We start from the raw sequence: 17,569 nt of genomic DNA on the forward strand, positions 1-17,569 counted from the left end.
CCTGATAAAGAAAAAAAGAGAAATGGAAAAGAGAAGTCTCCTTTATTGCACATTTTTCACCAATCACAAGCCTCTTCTCCCCCCTTCTGCCACCCTAGACTTTTGACCAATCACCGATCAGGATGAATTGCATTACTGGCTGATAAGGATACGTTGAAGAGGATGGATGGATAATAAAGCAACATGAGCATAAATGAAAGCAAAAATATTATGCAAGCATCAAGGCACAAAGGAATTTCAATTGGCTTACAAAATAGAAGCCAGAACAGCGCAGCTAATATTACGTAACTTTAGGTGGCACAGAAGGAAATCCTGTGCTCTAAACAACGGAAACAGTTAAGGGAGATGAGACAGAAAAAGAGGGGACACACACACACACACACACACACACACACACACACACACACACACACACACACACACACAAAGGTACACAGAGGACAATGACACAGGGGGAACCTAACCTAGACTTATTTGCACATGTGTGACTTTCTTAGTCTCAGACAATTTGCATGTTAATGATCAAGGAACTGACCTCACAGCCGATTGTTTGTCAGTGGTGCTAGTTTCAGTCATTGTGGAAATGTACTGTTTAAAAGGTTGGGGAAACCTGTAGCCAGCTGAGACTGAAGAAGTGACTTGGTTGAGTGACAAAATGTTTCTCCCACTGAAAACGCTACGTTGAGATTTACAGAGTCAATCTTTTGGGATCTTATAAGGACATTTTAAAAACTTACTCAGCATGGTTGTTTTTTGTGGGTTTTCCTTTTTGCTTGTTTAAGAGAATAGTAATTGTATTTTGTTCATTTCATGAAGAATATAATCTCTGCTAACAATGTAGCTGCGATTGACTGGTGTTCCCTGAATGCCTCACATACAGCTCCAGGACATTCAGCCAAGAGTCACTGATCCAACTTCAAGATTTAAATCCCGGATAAGCACATCTGGTGTTTAAGACTTTGCTGCTTCCCTGTTGACTACTGTAATTTGTTACTTTCAGGATTTCCTAAAAATCAAAGCAAAAATGACAGGGAACAGAAAGGGAGAGCATTTTTCTCCTACACTGGCTCCTCTGCACTGGATCCCTCTTAAATACAGGACTGAATATAAAATACTATTTTTACTTCTAGAGTCTAATTTTTTTACATGACACTGTGCACTTCAGGACTTTCAAATATGAAGTTTTTTTTGTTTTTTTTAGAGTCAAACAGGAACTTGTACTTAGTCATGTTACTCCTGAGTGATCTTATGAAGTGATGATTTTCATCCATGTAACCTGACAAACATTATTGTTGTTTTGGTTAATTTTCACACACAGCTAAAGCTTTGAGCACTTTCCTAGTTTCTACTCACTCCGTTATGTGCTTCCATGTTTCATTTGAACTTCTTTGGTCCATCCACATAAATCCATCCATAAACACGAATCGATTCTGAATTTTCCTGTACCAGAAAGAGATCTGATGAAGGAGGAGCAGAGGGGAAAAGCTCTTCATTTATGTAAGGCTTTTCTCTGTTTTTGCACTTTTTTCTTTCAGTTGTAAATCAGTGTGAGTTTCTCCAGCAGGCTTGCTTCTTTCCTCCTCGTCTCCCATCCAGTACAACATGGTAGGCTGAACCTCACTGGGATTTATGTAGCACCTCTACAGCCTCATTCTAGAAAATTCATACACAATAACATTCACAGCTGTTTATTGCTGTATAAAGACTATGCAGAAGCAGAAGGTACTGGCTCATCAAACTCTCAACAGCAATAATGTAGACATATGAAGTTGGTGGGATTGTTGCAAAGCAAACAATCAGGCTGTGAAGTGTTTTAGCTTTATGGATATCAAAGGGTTGCTCAGTGAATCGACCAATAAAATCTGACACCTTGTGGACAGATGATACCATTACAGCTGATAGAATCACCGGGTTTGTTCTTTTTAGGGGTTATTTTTATGCCTCCAGTGTAACAGTGTGAGCTGTGTTGAAGTACTGCGGGCTCAGTAGAGGTCTCAGGACACCAGTCCTCGAGGCCTGGAGTTGCCCACCCCTGCTATAGAGGATGCATAGGTCTGATCTTGGAAAAACGAAATGTGTTTGGCAAAAAGATGAAGAATCTTTTTCAGTTCACACAGAAAGCTCTGATCCCAGGATGTTTTTAAGGGATTGTCATACTTTTGACATCATTGTATTTGCTGATTATTCATCAGTTCTGTATCTGTTCCCTCTGTCCTCTCCATGCTGACCTCCTACTTCCTGTCCATCTCTCCACCTCAGCTATCTACTCAATTCCTCTGCTATCCTGGTTTGTGTGTTTACGTGTGTGTGCTTGTTTTTGTGCAGCAGCGGGACTTAGTGGAGATTTTCTGCCTGTTGGTTCCACACTTCCACACGCCTGTGATGACATTGTCCTGAACCGCTACTTAAAGGAGTGGCTGGTCCTCTCTTGGTGCTGGATTGTTTAATGACAGATCCTTGTCAGCTTTTTTCTAACAAAAAACGCCAAAGGAAAACCCTGTGTCCTTTCAAGCTCAGTCATCAATCCTTCCTTCCTTCTACAAGCTTGCCAAGAAGACAAAATTGGTAAAACTTGGAAAACAAGAATAAAACAAAACTCACAAACAGCTGATCTTTTTAAATTTTAATTGAAAATATAATACAAGGCATTTTCAATGAACATAAATATGGAAGATACAAGTGCACACTGCACATTATTGTCTACAGTTTAGGCCGTCTGTATAAATAAGCATATTTGTTTGGCCACCAATTTGTCCACAGCAGTTATACAATCCACACTGGTTTATAACTCAGTGTGATAGTGAGCACTTCTTTCACTTTTCTTAATGTGCTTTTTATACATGTACAATATAAAAATAAAGGCTTGCGTTGAATACATTTGAATGTCCATAATGTACACTTTTAAAGGACACAGAGTCTTAAATGCACAGCAAACAGATTTCCTCTTTTCTTTCAACTTCCCTCATGAAATCTTGACTTTAGTCTTGAGCTTATATTCTCAAGTGGTTTGCATGAGATGCTTTTACAGTATGTTTTCCTTCAACCTCATCAGCCTTCATCTCAGAATGTCATGTAAATAATTGTAAAAATATCTGTGCACATTAACCAAAAGCTTAAATAACAAACATATGCTCCAGTGTAATTACACTACAGCAGAATATGACCACACTTTCTTCTCTTTTCCAAATCGAAATCATATTCAGTAACAACAGACATTACAAATAGCGCTAATGTGTAAAAACATAATAAATAGTTTTAGTTCTTAACTAATGAAAAGAAGTTCTGGAATCATTCAGTGTATTAAAATGACCTTAGCTATTTGGATACATTCTTACAAATGTGATTTTTACAAAACAGTGCCTCCCTCACAGCAGTTTTTATTCAAAATATGTCCACACATTTTGGAAATGGAAAATAGTTTCTGAACCAAATCTAGTTTATTTGTTTCAGATTAGAAGCAAACTGAAACACATTTGTTAACTTCCAAGGTGCATAAAGAAAGTCTAAAGAGGTCGAGATTGCAGGAATATCTGTAGTGCAAGACTGATGGTCCTGCAATAATCTTGATGGAGTCTTTAGGTTTTTAGCCAAAAACTCCATCAGCTTAAATGAAACTTGATAAAATGGCTCAAATTTGCTGACCTAACAATGCATCTCGAGGCTTCTTAACAGACTTTCGTGCGCTTTACGCTTGTTAACATTTCCCCAAATATTTCTAAGTAGAATGTGAATACTTGATATACTCAAGTAAAGAAACTATAGAAATTTGTCAAATTTGTGCTACATAACTGTATATCCACAATTTTTTTCCAAGGAGTTTAAATACATAAGTACTGAAGTGCGGTGGACCATTTTGAAAGGAGACCTGCCTTATGGTTCTAATCCTGATGTGATGCATAGTGGTGCTCTGCTGCTAGCTGATATATTTGGTGGCCTCTTTTTGATCTTCAGTTCAATTCAATTTTATTTATACAGCAAATCACAGTTGCCTCAAGGCGCTTTATATTGTAAGGTGGACCCTACAATAATACGGAGAAATAATACAAAGAAAGTCATATTATTGTTAGTTGCCCAACAGTAATATGACCCGCTTTGGCAACAGTGGGAAGGAAAAACTCCCTTTTAACAGGAATAATCCTCCAGCAGAACCAGGCTCAGGGAAGGGCGGCAATCTACCGCGACTGGTTGGGTTGTGGCAGATGGCCGGTTGTATATTTTTTCAGTTTCTTGATCCACTACTGGTCAAAGAAGGTGGCTCCTACTCCCTCTTGTTAAAAGCGAGAGCTTTATCCTCACTGTGCGGGACTGTGTGATCACCGGGTGTCTTTCTCTAATGCTATAAGCTCTTTGCGCCAGTCTAGAAGAACAGGTCCAAATAATGAATGTATGTAATGAATTTATGCTGATGACGCAGATGATGACTAAGTTACAAAAGAATGCCAACACAAAGTGGTAATAAAGGCAAACACGTCCCCTGTTTCTGTTGTCCATAAAGGCTGCACTCAACAACGTGCTACCAATTACCCCCCAAAATTCACATATTTACAATTTGAATGCTGCAGGCAACTTTAAATGATTAGTTATTAGCTATTAGCAGTGATGGGAATAACGGCATTACTTTTTTCAGTAATGAGTAATCTAACTAATTACTATTCCTATCGTTACAACGCCGTTACAGTTACTAACAAGAAAATGCGCTCCGTTACTATTTTTCAACAAACAGACGATTGAAGCTGTGTTCAGCTTACTGCATCTTATATCAGTTGCATGGAAGTAGCTGTAAGTAATGTGGACGCTACAGCGTTAAGTAGCTGCGCGCGCTCCCGCGGACGGTAATCATGATCACTGTCTAACGAAAAAGAGAGAGAGAGAGAGAGTTTTGTGACGTTTAGCGTGTTTGGAGTGTGTAGTTAGTGTGTAGTGTTGTGGATAGTTTTGTGTTGTGTGTCAGAACAATGAGGCGACTGCTGTCTCCAGGTAGAAACAGGAGTGATACACCTGCTGCTGTCAGACCTGCAGGTATCAGGCTGTGATGTTCTCCTTTATAGTGGACAGAAATTGTGTTTTTGGAGTGGCACAAATAATTTGTGTTGCATCTTATTGAATGCAGAACAACTGATTGTTCTGTAAATAGTTTGAAATGGTTATTTAAAAAATCACGTCCAGCAGCCCGGCCGCCACAGCAGCCCGGCCGCCACGTCCTGCAGCCCGGCCGGTACATCGAGAATCATGGGTTGTGCTGAGGCGGGAGCTACAATGCCGCCGCCACCGGACCCGTGGCAGGCCGCCGGAGGAGCAACGCCGCCGCCACCGGACCCGTGGCAGGCCACCAGAACCGTTCCACCGCGGCTGCCGGACCCATGGCCGCCCGCCGGAGCTCCTGCGTTTCCATCAAGGGGTTAGAGGTAGGCCACCTGAACTTTTTTGCCGCCACTGCCTAACCCGCAGCGGGTCCCGCTTGTTTTGCCGTCCTACAGGTCGGCCGCCAAAACTGTGTTTGCTGCCACTGGACCGGGGGATTGAACTGTTGAACTGTGTTTTTTCTTTTGTTGCTTTGTGGTGGCTGTTTAGCGGAGTGGTTTTGGGGCCCTCCGTCCTGGACCCCCCGCCACCCGCCCTGGGTTGGTTGTTCTGTGGTTTTGTTTTGGGTCGTCGGGAGTCGACCCTTTGAGGGGGGGTACTGTCACGGACCCGGTGCCGGGGACTCGGGGTTCGTGAACAGTGTGGACCTTTATTGTTATTAGTGTATTGGATGTATGTTTGCTGCACTGTGCTCTTGTGTTCCGTGTGTGTGTGTGTGTGTGTGTGTGAGAGGCTGGAGGATGAAGGACAGCCACCTGCAGGCCTGATGGGTGTGGCCCTGCCAGCTGCTGGTCACGCCTAGCTTACCACACACCTGCTTCTGATCAGGATCGTCGGGGGAGCTACTTAACAGAGCGATGGAGCTTCCTCCGGCGCAGGATCGTTGAGTTAGACTCCATGTCAGTGTTTCTAGTGTTGTTAAAGTGTATGCCTGCCGGAGTTGGTGCCATAACGGCTGTGTCTGTGTTTTTCCCCAGGAGGACAGCGGAACACAGGACTGCAAGACACACGGGGTGTGTGAAGGCACAGGGGCAGAGAGCACGGGATACCAGCACTTGGGAGAAGACACGTCACGGGAGTTGAGGGAGCACTTTTGGAGATTTAATGTGTGGTGTACAATTACCTCACTGTAAATAAACCCACTGTTTATTCCATTAAGTCTGCGTTTTGGGTCCTTTCTCCTACATCCCCCACGGTCTGCCCTCCAGACCATGACAACTTTTATACACCACTGTACATGTAATCAATAATTGTAGTCTCTATATTAATTTCTATTGTTAATCTCTGTCTCTCAGACAGTGTGTCTTTTGTCTGCCCCCCTCACAGCCAACCAGACGTGGTAGAAGAAGAAGCCGTCGCTCCCAGAGCAGAGGCTTCTTCCTATTAAAAGAGGTTTTTTTTTCTTCCCACTGTCACCAAGTGCTTGCTCCAGTTGCTAGAATGTTCTATGTAATACCGCAGGGTTTATCCTACAGTATAAACTGCCTTAATGTTGTGATTCAATTGAATTGAATTCTGACTCTGAATCATTACCTGTACAGTTGAAGGTGCAGCAGGAAACCTGTTTGGATTGTTCTTTGTTTCTCATGCCTGTTTCATGTTTGATGTCATATTTTTTATAATAAAAAGGTTATAAGCAGAATGATATTATAAGATTAATGAGGATCTGCTTAGCTTCTTTTTAATAATTGCCATTGATACTCCGTGTACAGGAGCGGAAACAATACTATTACGGGTGCAGTGCAGTGCAGTGAATTACAAAGCTTTTTTTCTTTACTTTTTGCTTTTTGCTAATTATCCAGTGCTCTTCTGACTTGTTTCTAATTTCTTTTTACGTGTATCTAAATATTTGATATGGACTCTGTTTATTTTGTACTTTTATTTACTGTGTCATCAGAGTGACAGGTATCTGTGCATTCATCCCTATCCAACTACATGGAGATATATCAGTGGATATCATCCCCCGATGAAAGAAGCTCATTTCAACAGAGTTGTGCATATTAGCATATTTATGACTTCCTTTGTGTCATGTAGGTGAATGTTACATCGCTAATTGCAAATTCTAATAAACATTCTACCCCAGTTGTGTGTTCATTTGCTTCTGTTTTGCATTTAGTATGATCACTCCTGATAAATTACACAAGTTTTTTTTCTTTTTCTTTTTTCATTTGAATCTATTCTTTGGAAACTTTGACTTTTACAAGTTATCAAAAAAGACAGACAAAAATGTTTATTTCCTCAGGACTACTGTGTGAGTGCAATTTTGACTGGGGATACACATGTAGTTTCTAATATTCCAGTCCAATAATATATATCCTAATATTCCAATATGTCTGGATGTGTTTCAACAGCTGCCAAATGGCCAAGATGCTTTTAGAAGCTCTTATGTTTCTGTAATGTGTCTAAAATTTGGCAAAGACTTTTTTTTGAGAAGGATCTTTATCGGATGCTGATAATACCTACATTTAGAAAAAAACAGGAATTCAGTGCACAATGTTCCTGCTCACTGCAAATTTATTGTGACTAAAGAGATTATTTAAAAATGATTATTATTTGTTTCAAAACAAAAAAAATTCTCACTTTCCATGAAAACAAACTCTACAATTATAAGTATTTTATCATATTTCTGCCCTATATTAAACAAACACAGATTTATTGAGGACAGTATAAATCAGGCTTACACAATTCAGCCATACGCCACATCTGTGAAATAGTAAGATCTTGCTCAAGCTCTGTCATGATAGGAGGCAATAAGACGCAGGGTTTATTCAGCACGGACTACTTTTATTGAACTGTAGCACCAGTGTACGTGGCTACATCAATTTTCCAAAAACATACAGTGTTCCAGCGACCTCTAGTGGCCGGCCCCATAGTAGCCTTACTAGTACAACAAAAATAAATCTCACAACATCTTCCCCTTTAACAAAAGTACTTTAAATATAAAACAGTGTTGTCAGAACGTACGACATCACAGGGGTAGACTACCCTCAGTCCTGATAAGGTATTATTCTGCCCTTAGAACATAGAAAGGAGATAGTCCTCAGTCTCCCTTTGGAGCATCCCTTTGGCAAACCGTGTCCCTATTGACTGGACTGGGCAACAATGTCTTTTCGAGTGCTGCAATCGTTTGCCAGGGGCCATTGGGCAGAGGAGTAGTCACGAGGGGTTCCCGTCGCTGTGTAGGCTTGTGCTCTCTGCAAAAGTTGCATGATCTCACCTTGTGTGTCATTTGAAGTCCAATGGTGGGCCACCACACTGTTGATCTTGCACGCTCTCTACATTTAGTTAGTCCTTGGTGGCCTTCATGTAATTGGTCAAGGACACTGGGTCTGAGTGCTGTGGGAATTACAATGCGATCGTGGTAGAGCACTAGACCGTCTGATTCTGAAAGGTGGCTTCTGGCTGCATAGAAGCCTTGCAGTGATGAACTCTTTGCCATTCTCAAAGGCCACCCTTGTCTGATGAAAATGATTGCTTTTTGAAGCTCTGGGTCCATCTGTGTAGCACTGTGAATTTCCTCCAACTTATGTGACTTGATAGGTTTGCTTGTCACTACGTTGCTCACATATACCTTGACCCGGCTGTCTGTCTCGAACTGATAGCATCCATGCAGTGGATGTCTGGAGAGTGCGTCCGCCACCACTAACTGTTTACCGAGAACATGCTCAGCAGTGACACTGAATCACATCAGTCGCATCAGCAGTCTCTGACATCTCAGTGGTGTTTGGTCAAGGTCGTATGAGTTGATCAAAGGCACCAAGGGCTTATGGTCAGTTTGTACACATACATGACCCATGCCTTGGATGTAGCGGGAAAAACGTTCACAGGCCCAGACAGATGCTAAACACTCTTTTTCAATCTGTGAATATCTTTTCTCTGCATCTGTGAGAGTGCGAGAACAAAAAGCAACAGGCCAAAACTCCCCGTCATGGTCCTGTAACAGTGCAGCATGCAGGCCATAGCTGCTTGGACCTGTTGAGCTTAAGGCCTGATGCTTTGATTGTCAGTAATACTGCATCTAAGCGTTGGTCATGCTCCTCTTTCTTAGCCCCGAAAACCAGTATGTCGTCCATCACAATGACAGTCCCATCTAGGCCCTTGAGCAAAGTGCTCATGAGCCGCTGGAAGATCTCGGGTGCTGTTATGCCAAATGGCAGACGCCTGAAGCAAAACCTGCCCATGGGAGTTATGAACGTGGTCAGTTTTTGGCAGCTGGGGTCCAGTGGAATTTGCCAGAACTCACTGGAGGCATCCAAAGTGGAGAAAACTTTGGGGCGATCGTGGCTCAAAGAGTTGGGAGTTCGGCTTGTGACCGGAAGGTTGCCGGTTTGAACCCTGGCTCGGACAGACTCGGTCGTTGTGTCCTTGGGCAAGACACTTCACCTGCCGCCTACTGGTGGTGGTCAGAGGGGCCGATGGCGCGATATGGCAGCCTCGCTTCTGTCAGTCTGCCCCAAGGCAACAGTGGTTGTGTGACTGGAGGAGCCATTGGCTTTTGCGGTATGTAACTTACTTTATTAACTTACATTACAGCAAATTTATGCATTTTGTCCACGTGTTTATTTTTCTGTTTTGCAGCTGGTCTGAAGGCTGGTGTTTATTCTCTGCTGCAATTAAACATGACTTGCGGTGAAGCTCTATGGAGTGGCTCGATGGACAAAAACATAAATATTACACATGTGGCCCAGAGAAAGAAGACTCGCGTTGTGAGTTTGCTAACCCTGATGTTTCCCTGCACATCAAGGATTGCTGTTAAAGCAGAATTGAAGTGTACTGTTCAAACACAGGGATTTTAAGTGGCACCATAGTGGGTTAAAACAAACAAACAAACATAAAAAAAAGACATGTCGGTTTTTCCTTTGACTTTCATATTGTGGACAGTTAGAGCAAGGAATGCCAATTTCTCATGGTGAATCTTCAAAGACAGAGCAGAGTGGGTCTGCTTCAGTGGCGCACTGATCAGGTAATGAAAGCTGAACTTGTGTGAATTTCACTCTGGGTCTGTAAAAACTCAGATGAGCAATGTTCTGCCTGTAAAACATTGGTTTGATGTGTAAGTAACTAATCCACACCAGGATTATTTATAATAAAAGCATTTTTTTTTTAAATTGTGGATTTACTACTTTTCCTTGATTATTAAAGGACTACAACACCCAAACTAGTCATTACCTTTGCTTTAATTTTTTCTTTTTTTTTATTATAGCGAAAGTAGTCTTCAGGAAAAGTTCTCCAGGCTTCTTGAAGGACATTCAATTCAGTTCAATTCAAGTCAAGTTGGCTTTATTGTCACTTCAACCATATACAGTTTAACAGTACACAGTGAGGCGAAACAACGTTCCTCCAGGAACCAAGGTGCTACATGCAACATAAATTTACAACATAATTTAACAGAAAACTCTAAACTAGCTAACTAAGAGGCCTAGTTAGCTGGCTAGCAGAGACAAGACAGACTGACCTAACATAAATTACAACATAAATTAACAAAAAACTATCTAACTATCTCTAAGGATGACTTTTTTTTTTGTTATCAGACAGCAGACAACAAAGTGCACGTGCAAATGTGCAAACAAGAGCAGCAAGTGACAGTGTGACAAAAAAAAAAAACACAACGTAACATAATAATAAGGTTTTGTGATGATGAGTTGAGGTAGTGGAGGAACAGTAAACATTCCTTAGTGTAGCAGCAAAAATTAGGAAGTGCAGAAGTTAGTGCAGAAAGTCCAGTAATAATATTGTGCAAAAGACCATTTACAGGTTGGTGTGTGCGATGGTTTGGTGGTGTAGGTCAGTGTGTTTGTGCTTGTGTTGATTAGTCAGTCCAGTCTCAATGTTTTGAGGTAGTTGAGTTAAGCTGAGTGATAATGTTAGTGTGTGTGTATGTGTGTGTGTGCGTGTTTATCAGTCAGTCCCTTTTTGCTGAGGAGACGGATGGCTTGTGGAAAAAAGCTGTTGCACAGTCTGGATGTGTGTGCCCGAATGCTTCGGTACCTTTTTCCAGATGGCAGGAGTGTGAAGAGTGTGTGAGAGGGGTGTGTCCGATCAGCCACAATGCTGGTGGCTTTGCGAATGCATCGTGTGGTGTAGATGTCCTCAATAGAGGGGAGAGAGACCCCGATGATCTTCTCTGCTGTTCCCACTATCCGCTGTAGGGTCTTGCGGTCTGATATGGCACAGTTCCCAAACCAGACAGTGATGCAGCCGCCCAGGATGCTCTCGATAGTTCCTCTATAGAAGGTGGTCAGGATCGGTGGTGGAAGCCGGGCCTTTCTCAGTCTTCTCAGAAAGAAGAGATGCTGTTGGGCTTTCTTGTGCAGGGAGCTGGTGTTGAGGGACCAGCCGAGGGCCGTCTCCAGGTGGACGCCCAGGAATTTGGTGCTGTCGACGATCTCCACAGAGGAGCCATTGATGCTCAGCGGTGAGTGGTCGCCTCGTGTCCACCTAAAGTCAACAACCATCTCTTTTGTCTTGTCAACATTCAGAGACAGGTTGTTGTCTTTACACCAGTCCGTTAGTCTCTGCACTTCCTCTCTGTACGCTGACTCGTCGTTCTTGCTAATGAGACCCACCACGGTCGTGTCATCAGCGAACTTAATGATGTGATTTGAACTATGTGTTGCTACACAGTCATGAGTCAGCAGTGTGAACAATTCAATTCAATTCAATTCAATTCAATTCAATTTTATTTATATTGCACCAAATCACAACAACAGTCGCCTCACAGAGCTTTATATTGTACAGTAGATCGTACAATAATAGATACAGAGAAAAACCCAACAATCAACAATATGACCCCCTATGAGCAAGCACTTTGGCGACAGTGGGAAGGAAAAACTCCCTTTTAACAGGAAGAAACCTCCGGCAGAACCAGGCTCAGGGAGGGGCGGTCATCTGCTGCGACCGGTTGGGGTGAGAAGGAAGACAGGATAAAGACATGCATTCAAAGCTCTTCTTTTGGATGTTGGCTGCCTTTCCTTCCCTTCTCTGTCAAGATGATCCCACTATTCACTAATGTTGAGGTCCAGGGTTTGGGGAGGCCAATACACAACTGATAGCATTCCATAATGTGTTTTTCTATTTGAAGATGGTGGTGTTGTAAATGCTATTGTATAATTACGTTAGCACAATGGTGATAGGAAGGCCCCAACCCCGCCTTCCTAATGTGGGAGCCAACCAATAGGACCACTCCCTCCATGTCTGCGACCAGTGAGACCACAATCATCACCATCTAACAAGGTACCAGTGATATGAGACACATATGTTGCTTTCCACTTGTATGCACAATCATATTGGGTCACGGGTGGTATATGGGAAGTCTGGTAAACAGGTCCCTGGTGGCAGGAAACTAAGTCCGTGGGTCAGAGGGGGCCAGCCGAGATTCAGTCTCTGAGCATGTTACATGTAGGACACTGGGTTCTGTGTTCCCTCTGTTTAGTTTCTGCCCATGTGTTCCTTCTGTTCTCTGTCTGTTACTGTGTCTCTGAGTCCAGTCTGTGCATTTCCTGTTTTATTTTGAAGGTCTGTGTCTTATGTCAGTGTGTTCAGTTTTGTGCTCTCCCTGTCTCGTCTGTGTAATCAGTGTCAGCCGTGTCTCCCAGCTGTGTCCTTTCAGTCCTGTTCACCTCTTGTATTTAGTGTCTGAGTCTCACCCTGCTCGTCGTTGCGTCGTTCTTCATTCTACTCTGTTTTTTCTGTTTGCCCGGTTTCCTGTCTGTTGCTTTCCCAGTTTAGTTAGTTTTCTGTTCAATCGGCAAACTCCCAATAAAGACGGGTGTTTTGACTTCACATTTGCCTCTGTGAGTCCTGCTCTTGGGTTCCTGCCTGCCTTCACACAGCCATGACATTTTCTTCTTTTTTTTCCTGTTATTTATCTTCCTTCGTTGAGTCTCTGTTTCCTCCTTTTCTGCTTTTCTGCTTTGCAGTTTTTCGCTTTTTCCTTTTTATTTGTTTCCTGTCTTTGTTCCTGCTGCTTTTATTGGAAGCAAGCTCCTCTGCAGAAAGAAACGCAATGTAGGACACATGTAGCTTTGGAAGATGGGTGCAACACTGACTGTCCAGCTCAGCTCAAAATTCAGTGTTTAGACATTTTCCTAGCTCTCCCATCTTCTTCTTCTTCATCCTCCTCCTCCCTTGGTCTCCTCCTCGAACCGCCTGGTACTGGGTTGGGGGGCAATAGCACAGGAGCATCCTGGCCATTGTCTCCATCGTCATCTGTGTCACTATCAGGAACACTTTCAGTGTCGCTCTCAGATCCCTCATCTTCCCACCACCTGATTTCATCAATAATTGGATCTTCTTCTGCTACATTATTGTACACGGGTTGTTCTATTTCTAGAGGTGGATTTCTTTCTGTGTAATCTCCTGCTCCCATCTCTGCTCTATTAATGACCAATGGTCGTTCTATCTGTTGGGGTGGATTTCTTTCTATGTTATCTCCTACTCCCATCTCTGCTCCATTAATGACCAAGGGTCCTTCTATTTCCTGGGGTGGATTTCTTTCAATGCCATCGCCTACTCCCATCTCTGCTCTAAAATTTTCCCAGGGTCCTGCTATTTCCTGGGGAGGATTTATTTCGATGCCTCCTGCCGGAACATCAACTGCCTCCTCTTGTTGTGGCAGTTGATTATCAACTAAACCACGCAACTGATTGATTTCAATCCAGGGGAACATCCTGTCAACTGCTCTAAGATTTCCCTGTTGCAGCAGTGCCAAAAGCAGCTCATTGACTGCTAGTCCTACACCAACATGGTTTTGTTCACCATCGTCATGGTTTGGTGAGCCGTCTCCTCTATCCATTTTTTGAAAACAGTCTGCTTTAATAGACTGGAGGAAACTGGTCGGTACAGCTGTCAAACTTTAGCTGATTGGTACAGAACTTTTAAAATGTCCTTGAAAAAGAGTTTAAATCTCTTTAGGAAACTGTTTAAAAACACGCCGCAAATGTGAACTAATCGCAACTGATTGCTGTGAGGAACACTGCGAACTAACGGCTATTTAAGGATTTTCAGATCAAAGTCAAGATTTTGATTGGTTGTGCTTTGAGCTGACTTTTGTGACGTCATCGAATTTGGTTCATTGTGATGACGGTCAACGTTCTGCTGATGAAAAAATGTCGCCGGTGACTGAAACTTTTACAGGAGAAGCATTTCCCACAAAGCCTTGAATGAATTATAGTGAAAGAAAGAAAGAAAGAAAGAAAGAAAGAAACAGCAACAACTACTAAACAGAATTTTTGCACGTTTAAAATCACCATGGCAATGCGCATGCGCATATTCTCCTGCACGCAACGGGCTTTGGAGTTGACGTAACGCCGCAATGCATTGTGGGAGCACCAGGCCACGAATCAAAACAAACACACTGTAGCTCAAAATGAAAAGGACGGTGTAGAGACAGTTTGTGTCCACATGCAAAGAGACGGTACTTGCAAAAAGTAGCGTGCATCGGAAATGTGGACCCGTATGAAAGTGGAGTAGAAACCCTGAAGACCAAACCGCTGTTGACTTAGCATGATCTGTTCTCGTACCTTGTCTGTAAAGTCAGCGCATACACGGCGCACCAGTTTCGCCGTCATAAATCTCTGGAGGCGCACATCCAATTCACCAAGGACTGGGTGCAATTGTGAGTACGCCGTCATTCAAACCAAGTGAAGTCAGCTTGAGTACTACGAGTAAAATGCGTTTGATTTCCCTCCGAACATTCAGATTAGTGCAGCATAAATTCATTCATGAGGGGAAATTACAGTGAGAACATGTGGAAGCTCTGTTAGATGGATGCCATAGTGAGTTCAGTGCACTGATGTGACATTGTCCTGAAGGATTTAGTTATTCTCTATGGTTAATGAAATTACACTAATTAATTCATATTTATTATAAATAATCCTAATTACACATCTTGCTTCCGTGTTTGTGTGCTGTGTCACTAAATACATTTTAGTGACACATTTTATTTTAGTTTTATACATTGATTAATGACCTGCAGAATCGCCTTATCATATTAAGTGTCCACAATTGTCACTTAAAGTCGAACTTTATGCTTTCTCACTCTTGAAAGTGATTACATCCTTGCATTACATACTTAAGTTTTTTGCTGATAGGTTTCTAAAAAGAAACATGCAGATTTAAAATATAACATGCAGCTTTCTATATATGGATACATAAAAACACTTTAGTTGTTACATTTATGATTAATGTATTTGAACGTAGACACAACACATTTGTGTCGGCCTTGGCTTATTAAAGTTCGTGTCTTGAACTTTGCCTGTGTGTGTTTCAGGTACTGCACTCTCAAAGACTGAATCAACCAGCATTGCAGCCATGGGTCATTGTGAGCATCACAGGGAAGGTTGAAGCCGCCCACTGCAGCTGTATGGCCGGAGTCGCGGAGACCTGCACCCATGTCTCTGCTCTTCTGTTTAAAGTAGAAGCAACAGTGTGGATCTGTGGCACAAGGACTGTTACAGATGAACCTGCATACTTGATTTTGCTGGGTAATATGACCAAGATACAGCCAGAGGTTGGCCATAAGATAGACTTCTCCTCTTCAGCTGCCCAAAAAAAGGCTCTCAATCAAAACATAAACAGACCATCTGTAGTGACAGGTAAAAGAAGCCGTCCTCAAAACAGAAAAATTCACAGGCACAGACGGTATCCACGCGCCTTCACGTCTGCAGTGCCCGGTGGTGCTTTCCGTGGCTCGTTACAAACGATGTGACATATATGAAGTCGTAAGTGTTCGTGTATTTAATATCGTACTAGGCAGATTTACTGCATTACCATTTACTACACATTTACCTGTGTATGGCTATTGTCAGTACATATTGCTCATTGTAAACTTTCTTTAAGTGTGTAACATTCACAATGATACTGTTGATGGTAACGTGTATGATTCCAGCGTACCTGACAGGGACTATTGACTTTTTGTACACAGTTGATTATGTAAAGCCCCTTGCATTGGATTCATAATCAAGTTCACTGATTGACTACCCTGCAGTGCTGTTTTCCTGTATTCCTGTTTCATCCACTTTAATGAAGTGTCCTGTGTTATAGTAACAGTGAGTTGTGGATTCACTTAATGAATGCCTAAGTTGGGCTTTAATCTGCCTTAGACTTACTGATCTTCTTTGAATCAGCACCACAATAATCGTAAGGGCACTGACAAAACATACAAGTATAAATAAATAAAATCTATAGAAAGAGAAATATGTTTGATATGTTTTTATTAAGTTGCACACAAATAGCATTCTCTGCCAACAGGCTCAGAAGACAAAACTATGTAGAAACTGTGGAGGCAAACTTCTTTTCTCATGTAGTAATCACATGTTTAATCATATCACATTAGTTATAGTAATATCACTTTCTCACTTTACTATAGTAAGAGCACTCCCATCACCAGTTTACATGCATGTGGAATGTTAACACAGTGAGGCCATTGTAATGGGAGACGTTAAATAGATAGTGGGATGATCCTAGTGTTTCACTGGGATGCTCTCTCCACATTGCAATGTGTTTATTAAACCCACTTCAAATCAAGCTCACTGGGTGTGTTGCAGGTTATTGTTAAAATTTCCATAACAAAACACATAACAGACCGGAACCACAGAAGCAATGTGTACAAGCAGGTGGCAAACACAAGTTTTTGAAGTATTTGTACAACACATGCCTCTGCAACAGCTTCAGTGTTTCCTGGAATTGATTCGGAAACAATAACAAAGCTAATATCTATCTGTTATGACAGTCAAATTTCCCCCAAATAGTCTTGGTTGAGGTCGAGTGACTGTGAAAGGTATATGATCACAACATTTTCATAATGAACTATTCAGTGACCCCTCTTCAAATATTTTGTCACAGGACAAACATAATCTCTCATAGCATCTTTGTCGTGATTTTACAACTCTTTGACCTTTGACAAGTGGACCCTAACATGGCAGCAAAGTGCAACAATGTCTCTTCGTGTGCGGGTCAAGAGTTCACGGTATGCATTTAATTTCTTGCATGTCTGTAAATGACTAGTACAATGGTATAAATAATCCTTCACATTTTCCAGTATAAAAGTAAAACAATTACATCGTCTCATCGGGGCAACCTAAAAGACTCCTTTTATGGCTAGTCTTTGCACATCATAATAACACAGAAGAGAAGAAAGCAATTCATTCTCGATTGCTCTTAATTTCAGGGGATTTTCCAACCTGTTTTGGTTCAAAAGAGCCAAAGGAAAATCCTCATCAATGTTAGAGTGACAACTACATGCTTTTATTGCATGTGCACTGATAATGCTTACTGTCCTGTCATTGTAAGTCAGTCAAAATACATAAATAACACGTTGTGATCATACTGAAGACCACAGACGGCAGTCCAGGCATCAGGTGAGATAAAGGAGCTGGAGACATCACCTGATAAAGAAAAAAAGAGAAATGGAAAAGAGAAGTCTCCTTTATTGCACATTTTTCACCAATCACAAGCCTCTTCTCCCCCCTTCTGCCACCCTAGACTT

At 42.0% G+C, this 17,569-nt stretch overlaps 2 long non-coding RNA genes across 2 annotated transcripts; both read left to right on the forward strand.

Annotated features, from left to right (window-relative positions):
- Positions 1-4,774: 4,774 nt before the first annotated feature.
- LOC145431361 (uncharacterized) lies at positions 4,775-7,164 on the forward strand. The gene is made up of 2 exons (XR_013911660.1): positions 4,775-5,981; positions 6,060-7,164. It is a non-coding gene; the product is annotated as an uncharacterized LOC145431361 (long non-coding RNA).
- A 7,235-nt stretch (positions 7,165-14,399) lies between these two features.
- On the forward strand, positions 14,400-16,272 carry LOC145431363 (uncharacterized). The gene is made up of 2 exons (XR_013911662.1): positions 14,400-14,698; positions 15,353-16,272. It is a non-coding gene; the product is annotated as an uncharacterized LOC145431363 (long non-coding RNA).
- The last annotated feature ends 1,297 nt before the right edge of the window (positions 16,273-17,569 follow it).

This window comes from Astatotilapia calliptera, chromosome 10, assembly GCF_964374335.1.
Source record: "Astatotilapia calliptera chromosome 10, fAstCal68.1, whole genome shotgun sequence".
Classification (NCBI taxonomy): domain Eukaryota; kingdom Metazoa; phylum Chordata; class Actinopteri; order Cichliformes; family Cichlidae; genus Astatotilapia; species Astatotilapia calliptera.